The sequence below is a fragment of the Electrophorus electricus genome, chromosome 13 (genome assembly GCF_041902795.1).
Source record: "Electrophorus electricus isolate QZ-2024a chromosome 13, ASM4190279v1, whole genome shotgun sequence".
In the NCBI taxonomy this organism is placed as follows: domain Eukaryota; kingdom Metazoa; phylum Chordata; class Actinopteri; order Gymnotiformes; family Gymnotidae; genus Electrophorus; species Electrophorus electricus.
Genome location: NC_137509.1, coordinates 20,041,583 through 20,065,645, shown reverse-complemented (window position 1 = coordinate 20,065,645; position 24,063 = coordinate 20,041,583). Strand labels below are relative to the sequence as shown.

At 36.7% G+C, this 24,063-nt stretch overlaps 28 pseudogenes; all 28 read right to left on the bottom strand.

Annotated features, from left to right (window-relative positions):
• Window positions 1–570: 570 nt before the first annotated feature.
• On the bottom strand, window positions 571–689 carry LOC145648297 (5S ribosomal RNA; annotated as a pseudogene).
• Window positions 690–1,480: 791 nt separating this feature from the next.
• Window positions 1,481–1,599, bottom strand: LOC145648546 (5S ribosomal RNA; annotated as a pseudogene).
• A 352-nt stretch (window positions 1,600–1,951) lies between these two features.
• Window positions 1,952–2,070, bottom strand: LOC145650483 (5S ribosomal RNA; annotated as a pseudogene).
• A 790-nt stretch (window positions 2,071–2,860) lies between these two features.
• LOC145648201 (5S ribosomal RNA) lies at window positions 2,861–2,979 on the bottom strand (annotated as a pseudogene).
• Window positions 2,980–3,769: 790 nt separating this feature from the next.
• Window positions 3,770–3,888, bottom strand: LOC145648086 (5S ribosomal RNA; annotated as a pseudogene).
• A 790-nt stretch (window positions 3,889–4,678) lies between these two features.
• Window positions 4,679–4,797, bottom strand: LOC145650333 (5S ribosomal RNA; annotated as a pseudogene).
• A 791-nt stretch (window positions 4,798–5,588) lies between these two features.
• On the bottom strand, window positions 5,589–5,707 carry LOC145648279 (5S ribosomal RNA; annotated as a pseudogene).
• A 667-nt stretch (window positions 5,708–6,374) lies between these two features.
• Window positions 6,375–6,493, bottom strand: LOC145648278 (5S ribosomal RNA; annotated as a pseudogene).
• Window positions 6,494–7,159: 666 nt separating this feature from the next.
• On the bottom strand, window positions 7,160–7,278 carry LOC145649901 (5S ribosomal RNA; annotated as a pseudogene).
• A 791-nt stretch (window positions 7,279–8,069) lies between these two features.
• LOC145650856 (5S ribosomal RNA) lies at window positions 8,070–8,188 on the bottom strand (annotated as a pseudogene).
• A 790-nt stretch (window positions 8,189–8,978) lies between these two features.
• LOC145648772 (5S ribosomal RNA) lies at window positions 8,979–9,097 on the bottom strand (annotated as a pseudogene).
• A 1,106-nt stretch (window positions 9,098–10,203) lies between these two features.
• Window positions 10,204–10,322, bottom strand: LOC145650525 (5S ribosomal RNA; annotated as a pseudogene).
• A 352-nt stretch (window positions 10,323–10,674) lies between these two features.
• Window positions 10,675–10,793, bottom strand: LOC145644021 (5S ribosomal RNA; annotated as a pseudogene).
• Window positions 10,794–11,805: 1,012 nt separating this feature from the next.
• Window positions 11,806–11,924, bottom strand: LOC145650251 (5S ribosomal RNA; annotated as a pseudogene).
• Window positions 11,925–12,272: 348 nt separating this feature from the next.
• Window positions 12,273–12,391, bottom strand: LOC145649376 (5S ribosomal RNA; annotated as a pseudogene).
• Window positions 12,392–12,740: 349 nt separating this feature from the next.
• Window positions 12,741–12,859, bottom strand: LOC145649375 (5S ribosomal RNA; annotated as a pseudogene).
• Window positions 12,860–13,650: 791 nt separating this feature from the next.
• Window positions 13,651–13,769, bottom strand: LOC145648771 (5S ribosomal RNA; annotated as a pseudogene).
• A 1,106-nt stretch (window positions 13,770–14,875) lies between these two features.
• LOC145650524 (5S ribosomal RNA) lies at window positions 14,876–14,994 on the bottom strand (annotated as a pseudogene).
• A 1,011-nt stretch (window positions 14,995–16,005) lies between these two features.
• LOC145649427 (5S ribosomal RNA) lies at window positions 16,006–16,124 on the bottom strand (annotated as a pseudogene).
• Window positions 16,125–16,790: 666 nt separating this feature from the next.
• On the bottom strand, window positions 16,791–16,909 carry LOC145648085 (5S ribosomal RNA; annotated as a pseudogene).
• Window positions 16,910–17,699: 790 nt separating this feature from the next.
• Window positions 17,700–17,818, bottom strand: LOC145643776 (5S ribosomal RNA; annotated as a pseudogene).
• A 791-nt stretch (window positions 17,819–18,609) lies between these two features.
• Window positions 18,610–18,728, bottom strand: LOC145646988 (5S ribosomal RNA; annotated as a pseudogene).
• A 791-nt stretch (window positions 18,729–19,519) lies between these two features.
• Window positions 19,520–19,638, bottom strand: LOC145650001 (5S ribosomal RNA; annotated as a pseudogene).
• A 348-nt stretch (window positions 19,639–19,986) lies between these two features.
• Window positions 19,987–20,105, bottom strand: LOC145649374 (5S ribosomal RNA; annotated as a pseudogene).
• A 790-nt stretch (window positions 20,106–20,895) lies between these two features.
• LOC145649373 (5S ribosomal RNA) lies at window positions 20,896–21,014 on the bottom strand (annotated as a pseudogene).
• Window positions 21,015–21,805: 791 nt separating this feature from the next.
• LOC145648545 (5S ribosomal RNA) lies at window positions 21,806–21,924 on the bottom strand (annotated as a pseudogene).
• A 348-nt stretch (window positions 21,925–22,272) lies between these two features.
• LOC145644129 (5S ribosomal RNA) lies at window positions 22,273–22,391 on the bottom strand (annotated as a pseudogene).
• A 791-nt stretch (window positions 22,392–23,182) lies between these two features.
• On the bottom strand, window positions 23,183–23,301 carry LOC145648544 (5S ribosomal RNA; annotated as a pseudogene).
• Window positions 23,302–24,063: the final 762 nt, after the last annotated feature.

The window sequence follows — 24,063 nt, the reverse complement described above, 5'->3', positions numbered from 1 at the left end:
AAATGAAAGTGATGCAAAAAAAACGTACAGCATCTGCTATTCCCAGGTGCTAACAGATAGTTTGAGTTAATTATTCACTGCACTTCAAATTTGAACATGATAGCTTGAACATAAATTAAAGGGATGCAATACAATCTTACAGCACCTGCTATTCCCTGGTACTAAAATATTTCTATTTAATCTGTACACTTCACATACAAGCTTGTCAGTTGCAGATTAAAGTAAAGTGATGCAACAAAAACTTACAGCATCTGCTATTCCCAGGTGCTAACAGATAGTTTTTTTAATTAATCACTGCATTTCACATCCTAGCATGTCATCTTGACAGTAAATTAAAGTGATTCAAGAGAAGCTTACAGCATCTCGTAGTCTAAGGTGCTAACAGATAGTTTTTGATGAATCACTGCACTTCACATTCAGGCATGTGAGTTGGAGAGTAAATGAAAGTGATGCAAAAAAAACTTACAGCATCGGCTATTCCCAGGTGCTAACAGATTTTTTTTTTTATTAATCACTGCACTTCACATTTGAGCATGTCAGCTTGAAAGTAAATTAAAGTGATGCAAGAAAAGCTTACAGCACCTGGTATTCCTAGGTAGGGTCCCACCTCAGTACTAGCCAGGCCCAAACTTGCTTAGCTTCCAAGGTCAGATGAGATTGGGCGTTCTCAAGATGGTTTGGCCATAAGCCTTAAACACTTACTCAAATTGCCTAATCATAGCAAATATGAACAAAGACCAATCTGACAATTTTTTTTATTAATCCCTGCACTTGACATTCTAGAATGTTATCTTGAATGTAAATTAAATGATGCAATAAAAGCTTACAACATCTGGTATACGGAGGCACTAACAGACAGTTTTTTGATGAATCACTGCACTTCACATTCAGGCATGTGAGTTGGAGAGTAAATGAAAGTGATGCAAAAAAAACTTACAGCATCTGCTATTCCCAGGTGCTAACAGATAGTTTGAGTTAATTATTCACTGCACTTCAAATTTGAACATGATAGCTTGAACATAAATTAAAGGGATGCAATACAATCTTACAGCACCTGCTATTCCCTGGTACTAAAATATTTCTATTTAATCTGTACACTTCACATACAAGCTTGTCAGTTGCAGATTAAAGTAAAGTGATGCAACAAAAACTTACAGCATCTGCTATTCCCAGGTGCTAACAGATAGTTTTTTTAATTAATCACTGCATTTCACATCCTAGCATGTCATCTTGACAGTAAATTAAAGTGATTCAAGAGAAGCTTACAGCATCTCGTAGTCCAAGGTGCTAACAGATAGTTTTTTGATGAATCACTGCACTTCACATTCAGGCATGTGTGTTGGAGAGTAAATGAAAGTGATGCAAAAAAAACTTACAGCATCTGCTATTCCCAGGTGCTAACAGATAGTTTTTTTTATTAATCACTGCACTTCACATTTGAGCATGTCAGCTTGAAAGTAAATTAAAGTGATGCAAGAAAAGCTTACAGCACCTGGTATTCCTAGGTAGGGTCCCACCTCAGTACTATCCAGGCCCAAACTTTCTTAGCTTCCAAGGTCAGATGAGATTGGGCGTTCTCAAGCTGGTGTGGCCGTAAGCCTTAAACACTTACTCAAATTGCCTAATCATAGCAAATATGATCAAAGACAAATCTGACAATTTTTTTATTAATCCCTGCACTTGACATTCTAGAATGTTATCTTGAATGTAAATTAAATGATGCAATAAAAGCTTACAACATCTGGTATACGGAGGCACTAACAGACAGTTTTTTGATGAATCACTGCACTTCACATTCAGGCATGTGAGTTGGAGAGTAAATGAAAGTGATGCAAAAAAAACTTACAGCATCTGCTATTCCCAGGTGCTAACAGATAGTTTGAGTTAATTATTCACTGCACTTCACATTTGAGCATGTTAGCTTGAAAGTAAATTAAAGTGATGCAAGAAAAGCTTACAGCACCTGGTATTCCTAGGTAGGGTCCCACCTCAGTACTATCCAGGACCAAACTTGCTTAGCTTCCAAGGTCAGAGGAGATTGGGCATTCTCAAGCTGGTGTGGCCGTAAGCCTTACACACTTACTCAAATTGCCTAATCATAGCAAATATGATCAAAGACCAATCTGACAATTTTTTTTATTAATCCCTGCACTTGACATTCTAGAATGTTATCTTGAATGTAAATTAAATGATGCAATAAAAGCTTACAACATCTGGTATACGGAGGCACTAACAGACAGTTTTTTGATGAATCACTGCACTTCACATTCAGGCATGTGAGTTGGAGAGTAAATGAAAGTGATGCAAAAAAAACGTACAGCATCGGCTATTCCCAGGTGCTAACAGATAGTTTGAGTTAATTATTCACTGCACTTCAAATTTGAACATGATAGCTTGAACATAAATTAAAGGGATGCAATACAATCTTACAGCACCTGCTATTCCCTGGTACTAAAATATTTCTATTTAATCTGTACACTTCACATACAAGCTTGTCAGTTGCAGATTAAAGTAAAGTGATGCAACAAAAACTTACAGCATCTGCTATTCCCAGGTGCTAACAGATAGTTTTTTTAATTAATCACTGCATTTCACATCCTAGCATGTCATCTTGACAGTAAATTAAAGTGATTCAAGAGAAGCTTACAGCATCTCGTAGTCCAAGGTGCTAACAGATAGTTTTTGATGAATCACTGCACTTCACATTCAGGCATGTGAGTTGGAGAGTAAATGAAAGTGATGCAAAAAAAACTTACAGCATCGGCTATTCCCAGGTGCTAACAGATAGTTTTTTTTATTAATCACTGCACTTCACATTTGAGCATGTCAGCTTGAAAGTAAATTAAAGTGATGCAAGAAAAGCTTACAGCACCTGGTATTCCTAGGTAGGGTCCCACCTCAGTACTATCCAGGCCCAAACTTGCTTAGCTTCCAAGGTCAGAGGAGATTGGGCGTTCTCAAGCTGGTGTGGCCGTAAGCCTTAAACACTTACTCAAATTTCCTAATCATAGCAAATATGATCAAAGACCAATCTGACAATTTTTTTTATTAATCCCTGCACTTGACATTCTAGAATGTTATCTTGAATGTAAATTAAATGATGCAATAAAAGCTTACAACATCTGGTATACGGAGGCACTAACAGACAGTTTTTTGATGAATCACTGCACTTCACATTCAGGCATGTGAGTTGGAGAGTAAATGAAAGTGATGCAAAAAAAACGTACAGCATCGGCTATTCCCAGGTGCTAACAGATAGTTTGAGTTAATTATTCACTGCACTTCAAATTTGAACATGAAAGCTTGAACATAAATTAAAGGGATGCAATACAATCTTACAGCACCTGCTATTCCCTGGTACTAAAATATTTCTATTTAATCTGTACACTTCACATACAAGCTTGTCAGTTGCAGATTAAAGTAAAGTGATGCAACAAAAACTTACAGCATCTGCTATTCCCAGGTGCTAACAGATAGTTTTTTTAATTTATCACTGCATTTCACATCCTAGCATGTCATCTTGACAGTAAATTAAAGTGATTCAAGAGAAGCTTACAGCATCTCGTAGTCCAAGGTGCTAACAGATAGTTTTTGATGAATCACTGCACTTCACATTCAGGCATGTGAGTTGGAGAGTAAATGAAAGTGATGCAAAAAAAACTTACAGCATCGGCTATTCCCAGGTGCTAACAGATAGTTTTTTTTATTAATCACTGCACTTCACATTTGAGCATGTCAGCTTGAAAGTAAATTAAAGTGATGCAAGAAAAGCTTACAGCACCTGGTATTCCTAGGTAGGGTCCCACCTCAGTACTATCCAGGCCCAAACTTGCTTAGCTTCCAAGGTCAGATGAGATTGGGCGTTCTCAAGATGGTTTGGCCATAAGCCTTAAACACTTACTCAAATTGCCTAATCATAGCAAATATGAACAAAGACCAATCTGACAATTTTTTTTATTAATCCCGGCACTTGACATTCTTGAATGTTATCTTGAATGTAAATTAAATGATGCAATAAAAGCTTACAACATCTGGTATACAGAGGCACTAAAAGACAGTTTTTTGATGAATCACTGCACTTCACATTCAGGCATGTGAGTTGGAGAGTAAATGAAAGTGATGCAAAAAAAACGTACAGCATCGGCTATTCCCAGGTGCTAACAGATAGTTTGAGTTAATTATTCACTGCACTTCAAATTTGAACATGAAAGCTTGAACATAAATTAAAGGGATGCAATACAATCTTACAGCACCTGCTATTCCCTGGTACTAAAATATTTCTATTTAATCTGTACACTTCACATACAAGCTTGTCAGTTGCAGATTAAAGTAAAGTGATGCAACAAAAACTTACAGCATCTGCTATTCCCAGGTGCTAACAGATAGTTTTTTTAATTAATCACTGCATTTCACATCCTAGCATGTCATCTTGACAGTAAATTAAAGTGATTCAAGAGAAGCTTACAGCATCTCGTAGTCCAAGGTGCTAACAGATAGTTTTTGATGAATCACTGCACTTCACATTCAGGCATGTGAGTTGGAGAGTAAATGAAAGTGATGCAAAAAAAACTTACAGCATCGGCTATTCCCAGGTGCTAACAGATAGTTTTTTTTATTAATCACTGCACTTCACATTTGAGCATGTCAGCTTGAAAGTAAATTAAAGTGATGCAAGAAAAGCTCACAGCACCTGGTATTCCTAGGTAGGGTCCCACCTCAGTACTATCCAGGACCAAACTTGCTTAGCTTCCAAGGTCAGATGAGATTGGGCGTTCTCAAGATGGTTTGGCCATAAGCCTTAAACACTTACTCAAATTGCCTAATCATAGCAAATATGATCAAAGACCAATCTGACAATTTTTTTTATTAATCCCTGCACTTGACATTCTAGAATGTTATCTTGAATGTAAATTAAATGATGCAATAAAAGCTTACAACATCTGGTATACGGAGGCACTAACAGACAGTTTTTTGATGAATCACTGCACTTCACATTCAGGCATGTGAGTTGGAGAGTAAATGAAAGTGATGCAAAAAAAACGTACAGCATCTGCTATTCCCAGGTGCTAACAGATAGTTTGAGTTAATTATTCACTGCACTTCAAATTTGAACATGATAGCTTGAACATAAATTAAAGGGATGCAATACAATCTTACAGCACCTGCTATTCCCTGGTACTAAAATATTTCTATTTAATCTGTACACTTCACATACAAGCTTGTCAGTTGCAGATTAAAGTAAAGTGATGCAACAAAAACTTACAGCATTTGCTATTCCCAGGTGCTAACAGATAGTTTTTTTAATTAATCACTGCACTTCACATCCTAGCATGTCATCTTGAAAGTAAATTAAAGTGATGCAAGAGAAGCTTACAGCATCTCGTAGTCCAAGGTGCTAACAGATAGATTTTTGAGGAATCACTGCACTTCACATTCAGGCATGTGAGTTGGAGAGTAAATGAAAGTGATGCAAAAAAAACTTACAGCATCTGCTATTCCCAGGTGCTAACAGATTGTTTTTTTTATTAATCACTGCACTTCACATTTGAGCATGTCAGCTTGAAAGTAAATTAAAGTGATGCAAGAAAAGCTTACAGCACCTGGTATTCCTAGGTAGGGTCCCACCTCAGTACTATTCAGGCCCAAACTTACTTAGCTTCCAAGGTCAGATGAGATTGGGCGTTCTCAAGCTGGTGTGGCCGTAAGCCTTAAACACTTACTCAAATTGCCTAATCATAGCAAATATGATCAAAGACCAATCTGACAATTTTTTTTATTAATCCCTGCACTTGACATTCTAGAATGTTATCTTGAATGTAATTAAATGATGCAATAAAAGCTTACAATACGGAGTTGGTATACGGAGGCACTAATTATTCACTGCACTTCAAATTTGAACATGATAGCTTGAACATAAATTAAAGGGATGCAATACAATCTTACAGCACCTGCTATTCCCTGGTACTAAAATATTTCTATTTAATCTGTACACTTCACATAAAAGCTTGTCAGTTGCAGATTAAAGTAAAGTGATGCAACAAAAACTTACAGCATCTGCTATTCCCAGGTGCTAACAGATAGTTTTTTTAATTAATCACTGCATTTCACATCTTAGCATGTCATCTTGACAGTAAATTAAAGTGATGCAAGAGAAGCTTACCGCATCTCGTAGTCCAAGGTGCTAACATATAGTTTTTTGATGAATCACTGCACTTCACATTCAGGCATGTGAGTTGGAGAGTAAATGAAAGTGATGCAAAAAAAACTTACAGCATCTGCTATTCCCAGGTGCTAACAGATAGTTTTTTTTATTAATCACTGCACTTCACATTTGAGCATGTCAGCTTGAAAGTAAATTAAAGTGATGCAAGAAAAGCTTACAGCACCTGGTATTCCTAGGTAGGGTCCCACCTCAGTACTATTCAGGCCCAAACTTACTTAGCTTCCAAGGTCAGATGAGATTGGGCGTTCTCAAGCTGGTGTGGCCGTAAGCCTTAAACACTTACTCAAATTGCCTAATCATAGCAAATATGATCAAAGACCAATCTGACAATTTTTTTTATTAATCCCTGCACTTGACATTCTAGAATGTTATCTTGAATGTAATTAAATGATGCAATAAAAGCTTACAATACGGAGTTGGTATACGGAGGCACTAATTATTCACTGCACTTCAAATTTGAACATGATAGCTTGAACATAAATTAAAGGGATGCAATACAATCTTACAGCACCTGCTATTCCCTGGTACTAAAATATTTCTATTTAATCTGTACACTTCACATACAAGCTTGTCAGTTGCAGATTAAAGTAAAGTGATGCAACAAAAACTTACAGCATCTGCTATTCCCAGGTGCTAACAGATAGTTTTTTTAATTAATCACTGCATTTCACATCTTAGCATGTCATCTTGACAGTAAATTAAAGTGATGCAAGAGAAGCTTACCGCATCTCGTAGTCCAAGGTGCTAACATATAGTTTTTTGATGAATCACTGCACTTCACATTCAGGCATGTGAGTTGGAGAGTAAATGAAAGTGATGCAAAAAAAACTTACAGCATCTGCTATTCCAAGGTGCTAACAGATGGTTTTTTTATTAATCACTGCACTTCACATTTGAGCATGTTAGCTTGAAAGTAAATTAAAGTGATGCAAGAAAAGCTTACAGCACCTGGTATTCCTAGGTAGGGTCCCACCTCAGTACTATCCAGGACCAAACTTGTTTAGCTTCCAAGGTCAGATGAGATTGGGCATTCTCAAGCTGGTGTGGCCGTAAGCCTTAAACACTTACTCAAATTGCCTAATCATAGCAAATATGATCAAAGACCAATCTGACAATTTTTTTTGTTAATCCCTGCACTTGACATTCTAGAATGTTATCTTGAATGTAAATTAAATGATGCAATAAAAGCTTACAACATCTGGTATACGGAGGCACTAACAGACAGTTTTTTGATGAATCACTGCACTTCACATTCAGGCATGTGAGTTGGAGAGTAAATGAAAGTGATGCAAAAAAAACTTACAGCATCTGCTATTCCCAGGTGCTAACAGATAGTTTGAGTTAATTATTCACTGCACTTCAAATTTGAACATGATAGCTTGAACATAAATTAAAGGGATGCAATACAATCTTACAGCACCTGCTATTCCCTGGTACTAAAATATTTCTATTTAATCTGTACACTTCACATACAAACTTGACAGTTGCAGATTAAAGTAAAGTGATGCAACAAAAACTTACAGCATCTGCTATTCCCAGGTGCTAACAGATAGTTTTTTAAATTAATCACTGCATTTCACATCCTAGCATGTCATCTTGACAGTAAATTAAAGTGATGCAAGAGAAGCTTACAGCATCTCGTAGTCCAAGGTGCTAACATATAGTTTTTTGATGAATCACTGCACTTCACATTCAGGCATGTGAGTTGGAGAGTAAATGAAAGTGATGCAAAAAAAACTTACAGCATCTGCTATTCCCAGGTGCTAACAGATAGTTTTTTTTATTAATCACTGCACTTCACATTTGAGCATGTCAGCTTGAAAGTAAATTAAAGTGATGCAAGAAAAGCTTACAGCACCTGGTATTCCTAGGTAGGGTCCCACCTCAGTACTATCCAGCCCCAAACTTTCTTAGCTTCCAAGGTCAGATGAGATTGGGCGTTCTCAAGCTGGTGTGGCCGTAAGCCTTAAACACTTACTCAAATTGCCTAATCATAGCAAATATGATCAAAGACAAATCTGACAATTTTTTTATTAATCCCTGCACTTCACATTCTAGAATGTTATCTTGAATGTAAATTAAATGATGCAATAAAAGCTTACAACATCTGGTATACGGAGGCACTAACAGACAGTTTTTTGATGAATCACTGCACTTCACATTCAGGCATGTGAGTTGGAGAGTAAATGAAAGTGATGCAAAAAAAACTTACAGCATCTGCTATTCCCAGGTGCTAACAGATAGTTTGAGTTAATTATTCACTGCACTTCAAATTTGAACATGATAGCTTGAACATAAATTAAAGGGATGCAATACAATCTTACAGCACCTGCTATTCCCTGGTACTAAAATATTTCTATTTAATCTGTACACTTCACATACAAACTTGACAGTTGCAGATTAAAGTAAAGTGATGCAACAAAAACTTACAGCATCTGCTATTCCCAGGTGCTAACAGATAGTTTTTTAAATTAATCACTGCATTTCACATCCTAGCATGTCATCTTGACAGTAAATTAAAGTGATGCAAGAGAAGCTTACAGCATCTCGTAGTCCAAGGTGCTAACATATAGTTTTTTAATGAATCACTGCACTTCACATTCAGGCATGTGAGTTGGAGAGTAAATGAAAGTGATGCAAAAAAAACTTACAGCATCGGCTATTCCCAGGTGCTAACAGATAGTTTTTTTTATTAATCACTGCACTTCACATTTGAGCATGTCAGCTTGAAAGTAAATTAAAGTGATGCAAGAAAAGCTTACAGCACCTGGTATTCCTAGGTAGGGTCCCACCTCAGTACTATCCAGGCCCAAACTTGCTTAGCTTCCAAGGTCAGATGAGATTGGGCGTTCTCAAGGTGGTGTGGCCATAAGCCTTATCCGCTTACTCAAATTGCCTAATCATAGCAAATATGATCAAAGACCAATCTGACAATTTTTTTTTATTAATCCCTGCACTTGACATTCTAGAATGTTATCTTGAATGTAATTAAATGATGCAATAAAAGCTTACAATACGGAGCTGGTATACGGAGGCACTAATTATTCACTGCACTTCAAATTTGAACATGATAGCTTGAACATAAATTAAAGGGATGCAATACAATCTTACAGCACCTGCTATTCCCTGGTACTAAAATATTTCTATTTAATCTGTACACTTCACATACAAGCTTGTCAGTTGTAGATTAAAGTAAAGTGATGCAACAAAAACTTACAGCATCTGCTATTCCCAGGTGCTAACAGATAGTTTTTTTAATTAATCACTGCATTTCACATCTTAGCATGTCATCTTGACAGTAAATTAAAGTGATGCAAGAGAAGCTTACCGCATCTCGTAGTCCAAGGTGCTAACAGACAGTTTTTTGATGATTTACTGCACTTCACATTCAGGCATGTGAGTTGGAGAGTAAATTAAAGTGATGCAAAAAAAACTTACAGCATCTGCTATTCCCAGGTGCTAACAGATAGTTTGAGTTAATTATTCACTGCACTTCAAATTTGAACATGATAGCTTGAACATAAATTAAAGGGATGCAATACAATATTACAGCACCTGCTATTCCCTGGTACTAAAATATTTCTATTTAATCTGTACACTTCACATACAAGCTTGTCAGTTGCAGATTAAAGTAAAGTGATGCAACAAAAACTTACAGCATCTGCTATTCCCAGGTGCTAACAGATAGTTTTTTTAATTAATCACTGCATTTCACATCCTAGCATGTCATCCTGACAGTAAATTAAAGTGATTCAAGAGAAGCTTACAGCATCTCGTAGTCCAAGGTGCTAACAGATAGTTTTTGATGAATCACTGCACTTCACATTCAGGCATGTGAGTTGGAGAGTAAATGAAAGTGATGCAAAAAAAACTTACAGCATCGGCTATTCCCAGGTGCTAACAGATAGTTTTTTTTATTAATCATTGCACTTCACATTTGAGCATGTCAGCTTGAAAGTAAATTAAAGTGATGCAAGAAAAGCTTACAGCACCTGGTATACATAGGTAGGGTCCCACCTCAGTACTATCCAGGCCCAAACTTGCTTAGCTTCCAAGGTCAGATGAGATAGGGCATTCTCAAGCTGGTATGGCCGTAAGCCTTAAACACTTACTCAAATTGCCTAATCATAGCAAATATGATCAAAGACCAATCTGACAATTTTTTTTATTAATCCCTGCAATTGACATTCTAGAATGTTATCTTGAATGTAAATTAAATGATGCAATAAAAGCTTACAACATCTGGAATACGGAGGCACTAACAGACAGTTTTTTAATGAATCACTGCACTTCACATTCAGGCATGTGAGTTGGAGAGTAAATGAAAGTGATGCAACAAAAACTTACAGCATCTGCTATTCCCAGGTGCTAACAGATAGTTTTTTTTATTAATCATTGCACTTCACATTTGAGCATGTCAGCGTGAAAGTAAATTAAAGTGATGCAAGAAAAGCTTACAGCACCTGGTATACATAGGTAGGGTCCCACCTCAGTACTATCCAGGCCCAAACTTGCTTAGCTTCTAAGGTCAGATGAGATTGGGCATTCTCAAGCTGGTGTGGCCGTAAGCCTTAAACACTTACTCAAATTGCCTAATCATAGCAAATATGATCAAAGACCAATCTGACAATTTTTTTTATTAATCCCTGCAATTGACATTCTAGAATGTTATCTTGAATGTAAATTAAATGATGCAATAAAAGCTTACAACATCTGGTATACGGAGGCACTAACAGACAGTTTTTTGATGAATCACTGCACTTCACATTCAGGCATGTGAGTTGGAGAGTAAATGAAAGTGATGCAAAAAAAACTTACAGCATCGGCTATTCCCAGGTGCTAACAGATAGTTTTTTTTATTAATCACTGCATTTCACATCCTAGCATGTCATCTTGACAGTAAATTAAAGTGATGCAAGAGAAGCTTACAGCATCTCGTAGTCCAAGGTGCTAACATATAGTTTTTTGATGAATCACTGCACTTCACATTCAGGCATGTGAGTTGGAGAGTAAATGAAAGTGATGCAAAAAAAACTTACAGCATCTGCTATTCCCAGGTGCTAACAGATAGTTTGAGTTAATTATTCACTGCACTTCAAATTTGAACATGATAGCTTGAACATAAATTAAAGGGATGCAATACAATCTTACAGCACCTGCTATTCCCTGGTACTAAAATATTTCTATTTAATCTGTACACTTCACATACAAACTTGACAGTTGCAGATTAAAGTAAAGTGATGCAACAAAAACTTACAGCATCTGCTATTCCCAGGTGCTAACAGATAGTTTTTTAAATTAATCACTGCATTTCACATCCTAGCATGTCATCTTGACAGTAAATTAAAGTGATGCAAGAGAAGCTTACAGCATCTCGTAGTCCAAGGTGCTAACATATAGTTTTTAGATGAATCACTGCACTTCACATTCAGGCATGTGAGTTGGAGAGTAAATGAAAGTGATGCAAAAAAAACTTACAGCATCTGCTATTCCCAGGTGCTAACAGATAGTTTTTTTTATTAATCACTGCACTTCACATTTGAGCATGTCAGCTTGAAAGTAAATTAAAGTGATGCAAGAAAAGCTTACAGCACCTGGTATTCCTAGGTAGGGTCCCACCTCAGTACTATCCAGGCCCAAACTTTCTTAGTTTCCAAGGTCAGATGAGATTGGGCGTTCTCAAGCTGGTGTGGCCGTAAGCCTTAAACACTTACTCAAATTGCCTAATCATAGCAAATATGATCAAAGACAAATCTGACAATTTTTTTATTAATCCCTGCACTTGACATTCTAGAACGTTATCTTGAATGTAAATTAAATGATGCAATAAAAGCTTACAACATCTGGTATACGGAGGCACTAACAGACAGTTTTTTGATGAATCACTGCACTTCACATTCAGGCATGTGAGTTGGAGAGTAAATGAAAGTGATGCAAAAAATTTACAGCATCGGCTATTCCCAGGTGCTAAGAGATGGTTTTTTTATTAATCACTGCACTTCACATTTGAGCATGTTAGCTTGAAAGTAAATTAAAGTGATGCAAGAAAAGCTTACAGCACCTGGTATTCCTAGGTAGGGTCCCACCTCAGTACTATCCAGGACCAAACTTGCTTAGCTTCCAAGGTCAGATGAGATTGGGCATTCTCAAGCTGGTGTGGCCGTAAGCCTTAAACACTTACTCAAATTGCCTAATCATAGCAAATATGATCAAACACCAATCTGACAATTTTTTTTATTAATCCCTGCACTTGACATTCTAGAACGTTATCTTGAATGTAAATTAAATGATGCAATAAAAGCTTACAACATCTGGTATACGGAGGCACTAACAGACAGTTTTTTGATGAATCACTGCACTTCACATTCAGGCATGTGAGTTGGAGAGTAAATGAAAGTGATGCAAAAAATTTACAGCATCGGCTATTCCCAGGTGCTAAGAGATGGTTTTTTTATTAATCACTGCACTTCACATTTGAGCATGTTAGCTTGAAAGTAAATTAAAGTGATGCAAGAAAAGCTTACAGCACCTGGTATTCCTAGGTAGGGTCCCACCTCAGTACTATCCAGGACCAAACTTGCTTAGCTTCCAAGGTCAGATGAGATTGGGCATTCTCAAGCTGGTGTGGCCGTAAGCCTTAAACACTTACTCAAATTGCCTAATCATAGCAAATATGATCAAAGACCAATCTGACAATTTTTTTTGTTAATCCCTGCACTTGACATTCTAGAATGTTATCTTGAATGTAAATTAAATGATGCAATAAAAGCTTACAACATCTGGTATACGGAGGCACTAACAGACAGTTTTTTGATGAATCACTGCACTTCACATTCAGACATGTGAGTTGGAGAGTAAATGAAAGTGATGCAAAAAAAACTTACAGCATCTGCTATTCCCAGGTGCTAACAGATAGTTTGAGTTAATTATTCACTGCACTTCAAATTTGAACATGATAGCTTGAACATAAATTAAAGGGATGCAATACAATCTTACAGCACCTGCTATTCCCTGGTACTAAAATATTTCTATTTAATCTGTACACTTCACATACAAACTTGACAGTTGCAGATTAAAGTAAAGTGATGCAACAAAAACTTACAGCATCTGCTATTCCCAGGTGCTAACAGATAGTTTTTTAAATTAATCACTGCATTTCACATCCTAGCATGTCATCTTGACAGTAAATTAAAGTGATGCAAGAGAAGCTTACAGCATCTCGTAGTCCAAGGTGCTAACATATAGTTTTTTGATGAATCACTGCACTTCACATTCAGGCATGTGAGTTGGAGAGTAAATGAAAGTGATGCAAAAAAAACTTACAGCATCGGCTATTCCCAGGTGCTAACAGATAGTTTTTTTTATTAATCACTGCACTTCACATTTGAGCATGTCAGCTTGAAAGTAAATTAAAGTGATGCAAGAAAAGCTTACAGCACCTGGTATTCCTAGGTAGGGTCCCACCTCAGTACTATCCAGGCCCAAACTTGCTTAGCTTCCAAGGTCAGATGAGATTGGGCGTTCTCAAGGTGGTGTGGCCATAAGCCTTATCCGCTTACTCAAATTGCCTAATCATAGCAAATATGATCAAAGACCAATCTGACAATTTTTTTTTATTAATCCCTGCACTTGACATTCTAGAATGTTATCTTGAATGTAATTAAATGATGCAATAAAAGCTTACAATACGGAGCTGGTATACGGAGGCACTAATTATTCACTGCACTTCAAATTTGAACATGATAGCTTGAACATAAATTAAAGGGATGCAATACAATCTTACAGCACCTGCTATTCCCTGGTACTAAAATATTTCTATTTAATCTGTACACTTCACATACAAGCTTGTCAGTTGTAGATTAAAGTAAAGTGATGCAACAAAAACTTACAGCATCTGCTATTCCCAGGTGCTAACAGATAGTTTTTTTAATTAATCACTGCATTTCACATCTTAGCATGTCATCTTGACAGTAAATTAAAGTGATGCAAGAGAAGCTTACCGCATCTCGTAGTCCAAGGTGCTAACAGACAGTTTTTTGATGATTTACTGCACTTCACATTCAGGCATGTGAGTTGGAGAGTAAATGAAAGTGATGCAAAAAAAACTTACAGCATCTGCTATTCCCAGGTGCTAACAGATAGTTTGAGTTAATTATTCACTGCACTTCAAATTTGAACATGATAGCTTGAACATAAATTAAAGGGATGCAATACAATATTACAGCACCTGCTATTCCCTGGTACTAAAATATTTCTATTTAATCTGTACACTTCACATACAAGCTTGTCAGTTGCAGATTAAAGTAAAGTGATGCAACAAAAACTTACAGCATCTGCTATTCCCAGGTGCTAACAGATAGTTTTTTTAATTAATCACTGCATTTCACATCCTAGCATGTCATCCTGACAGTAAATTAAAGTGATTCAAGAGAAGCTTACAGCATCTCGTAGTCCAAGGTGCTAACAGATAGTTTTTGATGAATCACTGCACTTCACATTCAGGCATGTGAGTTGGAGAGTAAATGAAAGTGATGCAAAAAAAACTTACAGCATCGGCTATTCCCAGGTGCTAACAGATAGTTTTTTTTATTAATCATTGCACTTCACATTTGAGCATGTCAGCTTGAAAGTAAATTAAAGTGATGCAAGAAAAGCTTACAGCACCTGGTATACATAGGTAGGGTCCCACCTCAGTACTATCCAGGCCCAAACTTGCTTAGCTTCCAAGGTCAGATGAGATAGGGCATTCTCAAGCTGGTATGGCCGTAAGCCTTAAACACTTACTCAAATTGCCTAATCATAGCAAATATGATCAAAGACCAATCTGACAATTTTTTTTATTAATCCCTGCAATTGACATTCTAGAATGTTATCTTGAATGTAAATTAAATGATGCAATAAAAGCTTACAACATCTGGTATACGGAGGCACTAACAGACAGTTTTTTGATGAATCACTGCACTTCACATTCAGGCATGTGAGTTGGAGAGTAAATGAAAGTGATGCAAAAAAAACTTACAGCATCGGCTATTCCCAGGTGCTAACAGATAGTTTTTTTTATTAATCACTGCATTTCACATCCTAGCATGTCATCTTGACAGTAAATTAAAGTGATGCAAGAGAAGCTTACAGCATCTCGTAGTCCAAGGTGCTAACATATAGTTTTTTGATGAATCACTGCACTTCACATTCAGGCATGTGAGTTGGAGAGTAAATGAAAGTGATGCAAAAAAAACTTACAGCATCTGCTATTCCCAGGTGCTAACAGATAGTTTGAGTTAATTATTCACTGCACTTCAAATTTGAACATGATAGCTTGAACATAAATTAAAGGGATGCAATACAATCTTACAGCACCTGCTATTCCCTGGTACTAAAATATTTCTATTTAATCTGTACACTTCACATACAAGCTTGTCAGTTGCAGATTAAAGTAAAGTGATGCAACAAAAACTTACAGCATCTGCTATTCCCAGATGCTAACAGATAGTTTTTTTAATTAATCACTGCATTTCACATCCTAGCATGTCATCTTGACAGTAAATTAAAGTGATTCAAGAGAAGCTTACAGCATCTCGTAGTCCAAGGTGCTAACAGATAGTTTTTGATGAATCACTGCACTTCACATTCAGGCATGTGAGTTGGAGAGTAAATGAAAGTGATGCAAAAAAAACTTACAGCATCGGCTATTCCCAGGTGCTAACAGATAGTTTTTTTTATTAATCATTGCACTTCACATTTGAGCATGTCAGCTTGAAAGTAAATTAAAGTGATGCAAGAAAAGCTTACAGCACCTGGTATACATAGGTAGGGTCCCACCTCAGTACTATCCAGGCCCAAACTTGCTTAGCTTCCAAGGTCAGATGAGATTGGGCATTCTCAAGCTGGTATGGCCGTAAGCCTTAAACACTTACTCAAATTGCCTAATCATAGCAAATATGATCAAAGACCAATCTGACAATTTTTTTTATTAATCCCTGCACTTGACATTCTAGAATGTTATCTTGAATGTAATTAAATGATGCAATAAAAGCTTACAATACGGAGCTGGTATACGGAGGCACTAATTATTCACTGCACTTCAAATTTGAACATGATAGCTTGAACATAAATTAAAGGGATGCAATACAATCTTACAGCACCTGCTATTCCCTGGTACTAAAATATTTCTATTTAATCTGTACACTTCACATACAAGCTTGTCAGTTGCAGATTAAAGTAAAGTGATGCAACAAAAACTTACAGCATCTGCTATTCCCAGGTGCTAACAGATAGTTTTTTTAATTAATCACTGCATTTCACATCCTAGCATGTCATCTTGACAGTAAATTAAAGTGATTCAAGAGACGATTACAGCATCTCGTAGTCCAAGGTGCTAACAGATAGTTTTTGATGAATCACTGCACTTCACATTCAGGCATGTGAGTTGGAGAGTAAATGAAAGTGATGCAAAAAAAACTTACAGCATCGGCTATTCCCAGGTGCTAACAGATAGTTTTTTTTATTAATCACTGCACTTCACATTTGAGCATGTCAGCTTGAAAGTAAATTAAAGTGATGCAAGAAAAGCTTACAGCACCTGGTATTCCTAGGTAGGGTCCCACCTCAGTACTATCCAGGCCCAAACTTGCTTAGCTTCCAAGGTCAGATGAGATTGGGCGTTCTCAAGATGGTTTGGCCATAAGCCTTAAACACTTACTCAAATTGCCTAATCATAGCAAATATGAACAAAGACCAATCTGACAATTTTTTTTATTAATCCCTGCACTTGACATTCTTGAATGTTATCTTGAATGTAAATTAAATGATGCAATAAAAGCTTACAACATCTGGTATACAGAGGCACTAAAAGACAGTTTTTTGATGAATCACTGCACTTCACATTCAGGCATGTGAGTTGGAGAGTAAATGAAAGTGATGCAAAAAAAACGTACAGCATCTGCTATTCCCAGGTGCTAACAGATAGTTTGAGTTAATTATTCACTGCACTTCAAATTTGAACATGATAGCTTGAACATAAATTAAAGGGATGCAATACAATCTTACAGCACCTGCTATTCCCTGGTACTAAAATATTTCTATTTAATCTGTACACTTCACATACAAGCTTGTCAGTTGCAGATTAAAGTAAAGTGATGCAACAAAAACTTACAGCATCTGCTATTCCCAGGTGCTAACAGATAGTTTTTTTAATTAATCACTGCATTTCACATCCTAGCATGTCATCTTGACAGTAAATTAAAGTGATTCAAGAGAAGCTTACAGCATCTCGTAGTCCAAGGTGCTAACAGATAGTTTTTGATGAATCACTGCACTTCACATTCAGGCATGTGAGTTGGAGAGTAAATGAAAGTGATGCAAAAAAAACTTACAGCATCGGCTATTCCCAGGTGCTAACAGATAGTTTTTTTTATTAATCACTGCACTTCACATTTGAGCATGTCAGCTTGAAAGTAAATTAAAGTGATGCAAGAAAAGCTCACAGCACCTGGTATTCCTAGGTAGGGTCCCACCTCAGTACTATCCAGGACCAAACTTGCTTAGCTTTCAAGGTCAGATGAGATTGGGCGTTCTCAAGATGGTTTGGCCATAAGCCTTAAACACTTACTCAAATTGCCTAATCATAGCAAATATGATCAAAGACCAATCTGACAATTTTTTTTATTAATCCCTGCACTTGACATTCTAGAATGTTATCTTGAATGTAAATTAAATGATGCAATAAAAGCTTACAACATCTGGTATACGGAGGCACTAACAGACAGTTTTTTGATGAATCACTGCACTTCACATTCAGGCATGTGAGTTGGAGAGTAAATGAAAGTGATGCAAAAAAAACGTACAGCATCTGCTATTCCCAGGTGCTAACAGATAGTTTGAGTTAATTATTCACTGCACTTCAAATTTGAACATGATAGATTGAACATAAATTAAAGGGATGCAATACAATCTTACAGCACCTGCTATTCCCTGGTACTAAAATATTTCTATTTAATCTGTACACTTCACATACAAGCTTGTCAGTTGCAGATTAAAGTAAAGTGATGCAACAAAAACTTACAGCATCTGCTATTCCCAGGTGCTAACAGATAGTTTTTTTAATTAATCACTGCATTTCACATCCTAGCATGTCATCTTGACAGTAAATTAAAGTGATTCAAGAGAAGCTTACAGCATCTCGTAGTCCAAGGTGCTAACAGATAGTTTTTGATGAATCACTGCACTTCACATTCAGGCATGTGAGTTGGAGAGTAAATGAAAGTGATGCAAAAAAAACTTACAGCATCGGCTATTCCCAGGTGCTAACAGATAGTTTTTTTTTATTAATCACTGCACTTCACATTTGAGCATGTCAGCTTGAAAGTAAATTAAAGTGATGCAAGAAAAGCTTACAGCACCCGGTATTCCTAGGTAGGGTCCCACCTCAGTACTATCCAGGCCCAAACTTGCTTAGCTTCCAAGGTCAGATGAGATTGGGCGTTCTCAAGCTGGTGTGGCCGTAAGCCTTAAACACTTACTCAACTTTCCTAATCATAGCAAATATGATCAAAGACCAATCTGACAATTTTTTTTATTTATCCCTGCACTTGACATTCTAGAATGTTATCTTGAATGTAAATTAAATGATGCAATAAAAGCTTACAACATCTGGTATACGGAGGCACTAACAGACAGTTTTTTGATGAATCACTGCACTTCACATTCAGGCATGTGAGTTGGAGAGTAAATGAAAGTGATGCAAAAAAAACTTACAGCATCTGCTATTCCCAGGTGCTAACAGATAGTTTGAGTTAATTATTCACTGCACTTCAAATTTGAACATGATAGCTTGAACATAAATTAAAGGGATGCAATACAATCTTACAGCACCTGCTATTCCCTGGTACTAAAATATTTCTATTTAATCTGTACACTTCACATACAAGCTTGTCAGTTGCAGATTAAAGTAAAGTGATGCAACAAAAACTTACAGCATCTGCTATTCCCAGGTGCTAACAGATAGTTTTTTTAATTAATCACTGCATTTCACATCCTAGCATGTCATCTTGACAGTAAATTAAAGTGATTCAAGAGAAGCTTACAGCATCTCGTAGTCCAAGGTGCTAACAGATAGTTTTTTGATGTATCACAGCACTTCACATTCAGGCATGTGAGTTGGAGAGTAAATGAAAGTGATGCAAAAAAAACTTACAGCATCTGCTATTCCCAGGTGCTAACAGATAGTTTTTTTTATTAATCACTGCACTTCACATTTGAGCATGTCAGCTTGAAAGTAAATTAAAGTGATGCAAGAAAAGCTTACAGCACCTGGTATTCCTAGGTAGGGTCCCACCTCAGTACTATCCAGGCCCAAACTTTCTTAGCTTCCAAGGTCAGAGGAGATTGGGCGTTCTCAAGCTGGTGTGGCCGTAAGCCTTAAACACTTACTCAAATTGCCTAATCATAGCAAATATGATCAAAGACAAATCTGACAATTTTTTTATTAATCCCTGCACTTGACATTCTAGAATGTTATCTTGAATGTAAATTAAATGATGCAATAAAAGCTTACAACATCTGGTATACGGAGGCACTAACAGACAGTTTTTTGATGAATCACTGCACTTCACATTCAGGCATGTGAGTTGGAGAGTAAATGAAAGTGATGCAAAAAATTTACAGCATCAGCTATTCCCAGGTGCTAAGAGATGGTTTTTTTATTAATCACTGCACTTCACATTTGAGCATGTTAGCTTGAAAGTAAATTAAAGTGATGCAAGAAAAGCTTACAGCACCTGGTATTCCTAGGTAGGGTCCCACCTCAGTACTATCCAGGACCAAACTTGCTTAGCTTCCAAGGTCAGATGAGATTGGGCATTCTCAAGCTGGTGTGGCCGTAAGCCTTAAACACTTACTCAAATTGCCTAATCATAGCAAATATGATCAAAGACCAATCTGACAATTTTTTTTGTTAATCCCTGCACTTGACATTCTAGAATGTTATCTTGAATGTAAATTAAATGATGCAATAAAAGCTTACAACATCTGGTATACGGAGGCACTAACAGACAGTTTTTTGATGAATCACTGCACTTCACATTCAGGCATGTGAGTTGGAGAGTAAATGAAAGTGATGCAAAAAAAACTTACAGCATCTGCTATTCCCAGGTGCTAACAGATAGTTTGAGTTAATTATTCACTGCACTTCAAATTTGAACATGATAGCTTGAACATAAATTAAAGGGATGCAATACAATCTTACAGCACCTGCTATTCCCTGGTACTAAAATATTTCTATTTAATCTGTACACTTCACATACAAACTTGACAGTTGCAGATTAAAGTAAAGTGATGCAACAAAAACTTACAGCATCTGCTATTCCCAGGTGCTAACAGATAGTTTTTTAAATTAATCACTGCATTTCACATCCTAGCATGTCATCTTGACAGTAAATTAAAGTGATGCAAGAGAAGCTTACAGCATCTCGTAGTCCAAGGTGCTAACATATAGTTTTTAGATGAATCACTGCACTTCACATTCAGGCATGTGAGTTGGAGAGTAAATGAAAGTGATGCAAAAAAAACTTACAGCATCGGCTATTCCCAGGTGCTAAGAGATGGTTTTTTTATTAATCACTGCACTTCACATTTGAGCATGTTAGCTTGAAAGTAAATTAAAGTGATGCAAGAAAAGCTTACAGCACCTGGTATTCCTAGGTAGGGTCCCACCTCAGTACTATCCAGGACCAAACTTGCTTAGCTTCCAAGGTCAGATGAGATTGGGCATTCTCAAGCTGGTGTGGCCGTAAGCCTTAAACGCTTACTCAAATTGCCTAATCATAGCAAATATGATCAAAGACCAATCTGACAATTTTTTTTGTTAATCCCTGCACTTGACATTCTAGAATGTTATCTTGAATGTAAATTAAATGATGCAATAAAAGCTTACAACATCTGGTATACGGAGGCACTAACAGACAGTTTTTTGATGAATCACTGCACTTCACATTCAGACATGTGAGTTGGAGAGTAAATGAAAGTGATGCAAAAAAAACTTACAGCATCTGCTATTCCCAGGTGCTAACAGATAGTTTGAGTTAATTATTCACTGCACTTCAAATTTGAACATGATAGCTTGAACATAAATTAAAGGGATGCAATACAATCTTACAGCACCTGCTATTCCCTGGTACTAAAATATTTCTATTTAATCTGTACACTTCACATACAAACTTGACAGTTGCAGATTAAAGTAAAGTGATGCAACAAAAACTTACAGCATCTGCTATTCCCAGGTGCTAACAGATAGTTTTTTAAATTAATCACTGCATTTCACATCCTAGCATGTCATCTTGACAGTAAATTAAAGTGATGCAAGAGAAGCTTACAGCATCTCGTAGTCCAAGGTGCTAACATATAGTTTTTTGATGAATCACTGCACTTCACATTCAGGCATGTGAGTTGGAGAGTAAATGAAAGTGATGCAAAAAAAACTTACAGCATCTGCTATTCCCAGGTGCTAACAGATAGTTTTTTTTATTAATCACTGCACTTCACATTTGAGCATGTCAGCTTGAAAGTAAATTAAAGTGATGCAAGAAAAGCTTACAGCACCTGGTATTCCTAGGTAGGGTCCCACCTCAGTACTATCCAGGCCCAAACTTTCTTAGCTTCCAAGGTCAGATGAGATTGGGCGTTCTCAAGCTGGTGTGGCCGTAAGCCTTAAACACTTACTCAAATTGCCTAATCATAGCAAATATGATCAAAGACAAATCTGACATTTTTTTTATTAATCCCTGCACTTGACATTCTAGAATGTTATCTTGAATGTAAATTAAATGATGCAATAAAAGCTTACAACATCTGGTATACGGAGGCACTAACAGACAGTTTTTTGATGAATCACTGCACTTCACATTCAGGCATGTGAGTTGGAGAGTAAATGAAAGTGATGCAAAAAATTTACAGCATCAGCTATTCCCAGGTGCTAAGAGATGGTTTTTTTATTAATCACTGCACTTCACATTTGAGCATGTTAGCTTGAAAGTAAATTAAAGTGATGCAAGAAAAGCTTACAGCACCTGGTATTCCTAGGTAGGGTCCCGCCTCAGTACTATCCAGGACTAAACTTGCTTAGCTTCCAAGGTCAGATGAGATTGGGCATTCTCAAGCTGGTGTGGCCGTAAGCCTTAAACACTTACTCAAATTGCCTAATCATAGCAAATATGATCAAAGACCAATCTGACAATTTTTTTTGTTAATCCCTGCACTTGACATTCTAGAATGTTATCTTGAATGTAAATTAAATGATGCAATAAAAGCTTACAACATCTGGTATACGGAGGCACTAACAGACAGTTTTTTGATGAATCACTGCACTTCACATTCAGGCATGTGAGTTGGAGAGTAAATGAAAGTGATGCAAAAAAAACTTACAGCATCTGCTATTCCCAGGTGCTAACAGATAGTTTGAGTTAATTATTCACTGCACTTCAAATTTGAACATGATAGCTTGAACATAAATTAAAGGGATGCAATACAATCTTACAGCACCTGCTATTCCCTGGTACTAAAATATTTCTATTTAATCTGTACACTTCACATACAAACTTGACAGTTGCAGATTAAAGTAAAGTGATGCAACAAAAACTTACAGCATCTGCTATTCCCAGGTGCTAACAGATAGTTTTTTAAATTAATCACTGCATTTCACATCCTAGCATGTCATCTTGACAGTAAATTAAAGTGATGCAAGAGAAGCTTACAGCATCTCGTAGTCCAAGGTGCTAACATATAGTTTTTTGATGAATCACTGCACTTCACATTCAGGCATGTGAGTTGGAGAGTAAATGAAAGTGATGCAAAAAAAACTTACAGCATCTGCTATTCCCAGGTGCTAACAGATAGTTTTTTTTATTAATCACTGCACTTCACATTTGAGCATGTCAGCTTGAAAGTAAATTAAAGTGATGCAAGAAAAGCTTACAGCACCTGGTATTCCTAGGTAGGGTCCCACCTCAGTACTATCCAGGCCCAAACTTTCTTAGCTTCCAAGGTCAGATGAGATTGGGCGTTCTCAAGCTGGTGTGGCCGTAAGCCTTAAACACTTACTCAAATTGCCTAATCATAGCAAATATGATCAAAGACAAATCTGACAATTTTTTTATTAATCCCTGCACTTGACATTCTAGAATGTTATCTTGAATGTAAATTAAATGATGCAATAAAAGCTTACAACATCTGGTATACGGAGGCACTAACAGACAGTTTTTTGATGAATCACTGCACTTCACATTCAGGCATGTGAGTTGGAGAGTAAATGAAAGTGATGCAAAAAAAACTTACAGCATCTGCTATTCCCAGGTGCTAACAGATAGTTTGAGTTAATTATTCACTGCACTTCAAATTTGAATATGATAGCTTGAACATAAATTAAAGGGATGCAATACAATCTTACAGCACCTGCTATTCCCTGGTACTAAAATATTTCTATTTAATCTGTACACTTCACATACAAGCTTGTCAGTTGCAGATTAAAGTAAAGTGATGCAACAAAAACTTACAGCATTTGCTATTCCCAGGTGCTAACAGATATTTTTTTTAATTAATCACTGCACTTCACATCCTAGCATGTCATCTTGAAAGTAAATTAAAGTGATGCAAGAGAAGCTTACAGCATCTCGTAGTCCAAGGTGCTAACAGATAGATTTTTGAGGAATCACTGCACTTCACATTCAGGCATGTGAGTTGGAGAGTAAATGAAAGTGATGCAAAAAAAACTTACAGCATCTGCTATTCCCAGGTGCTAACAGATTGTTTTTTTTATTAATCACTGCACTTCACATTTGAGCATGTCAGCT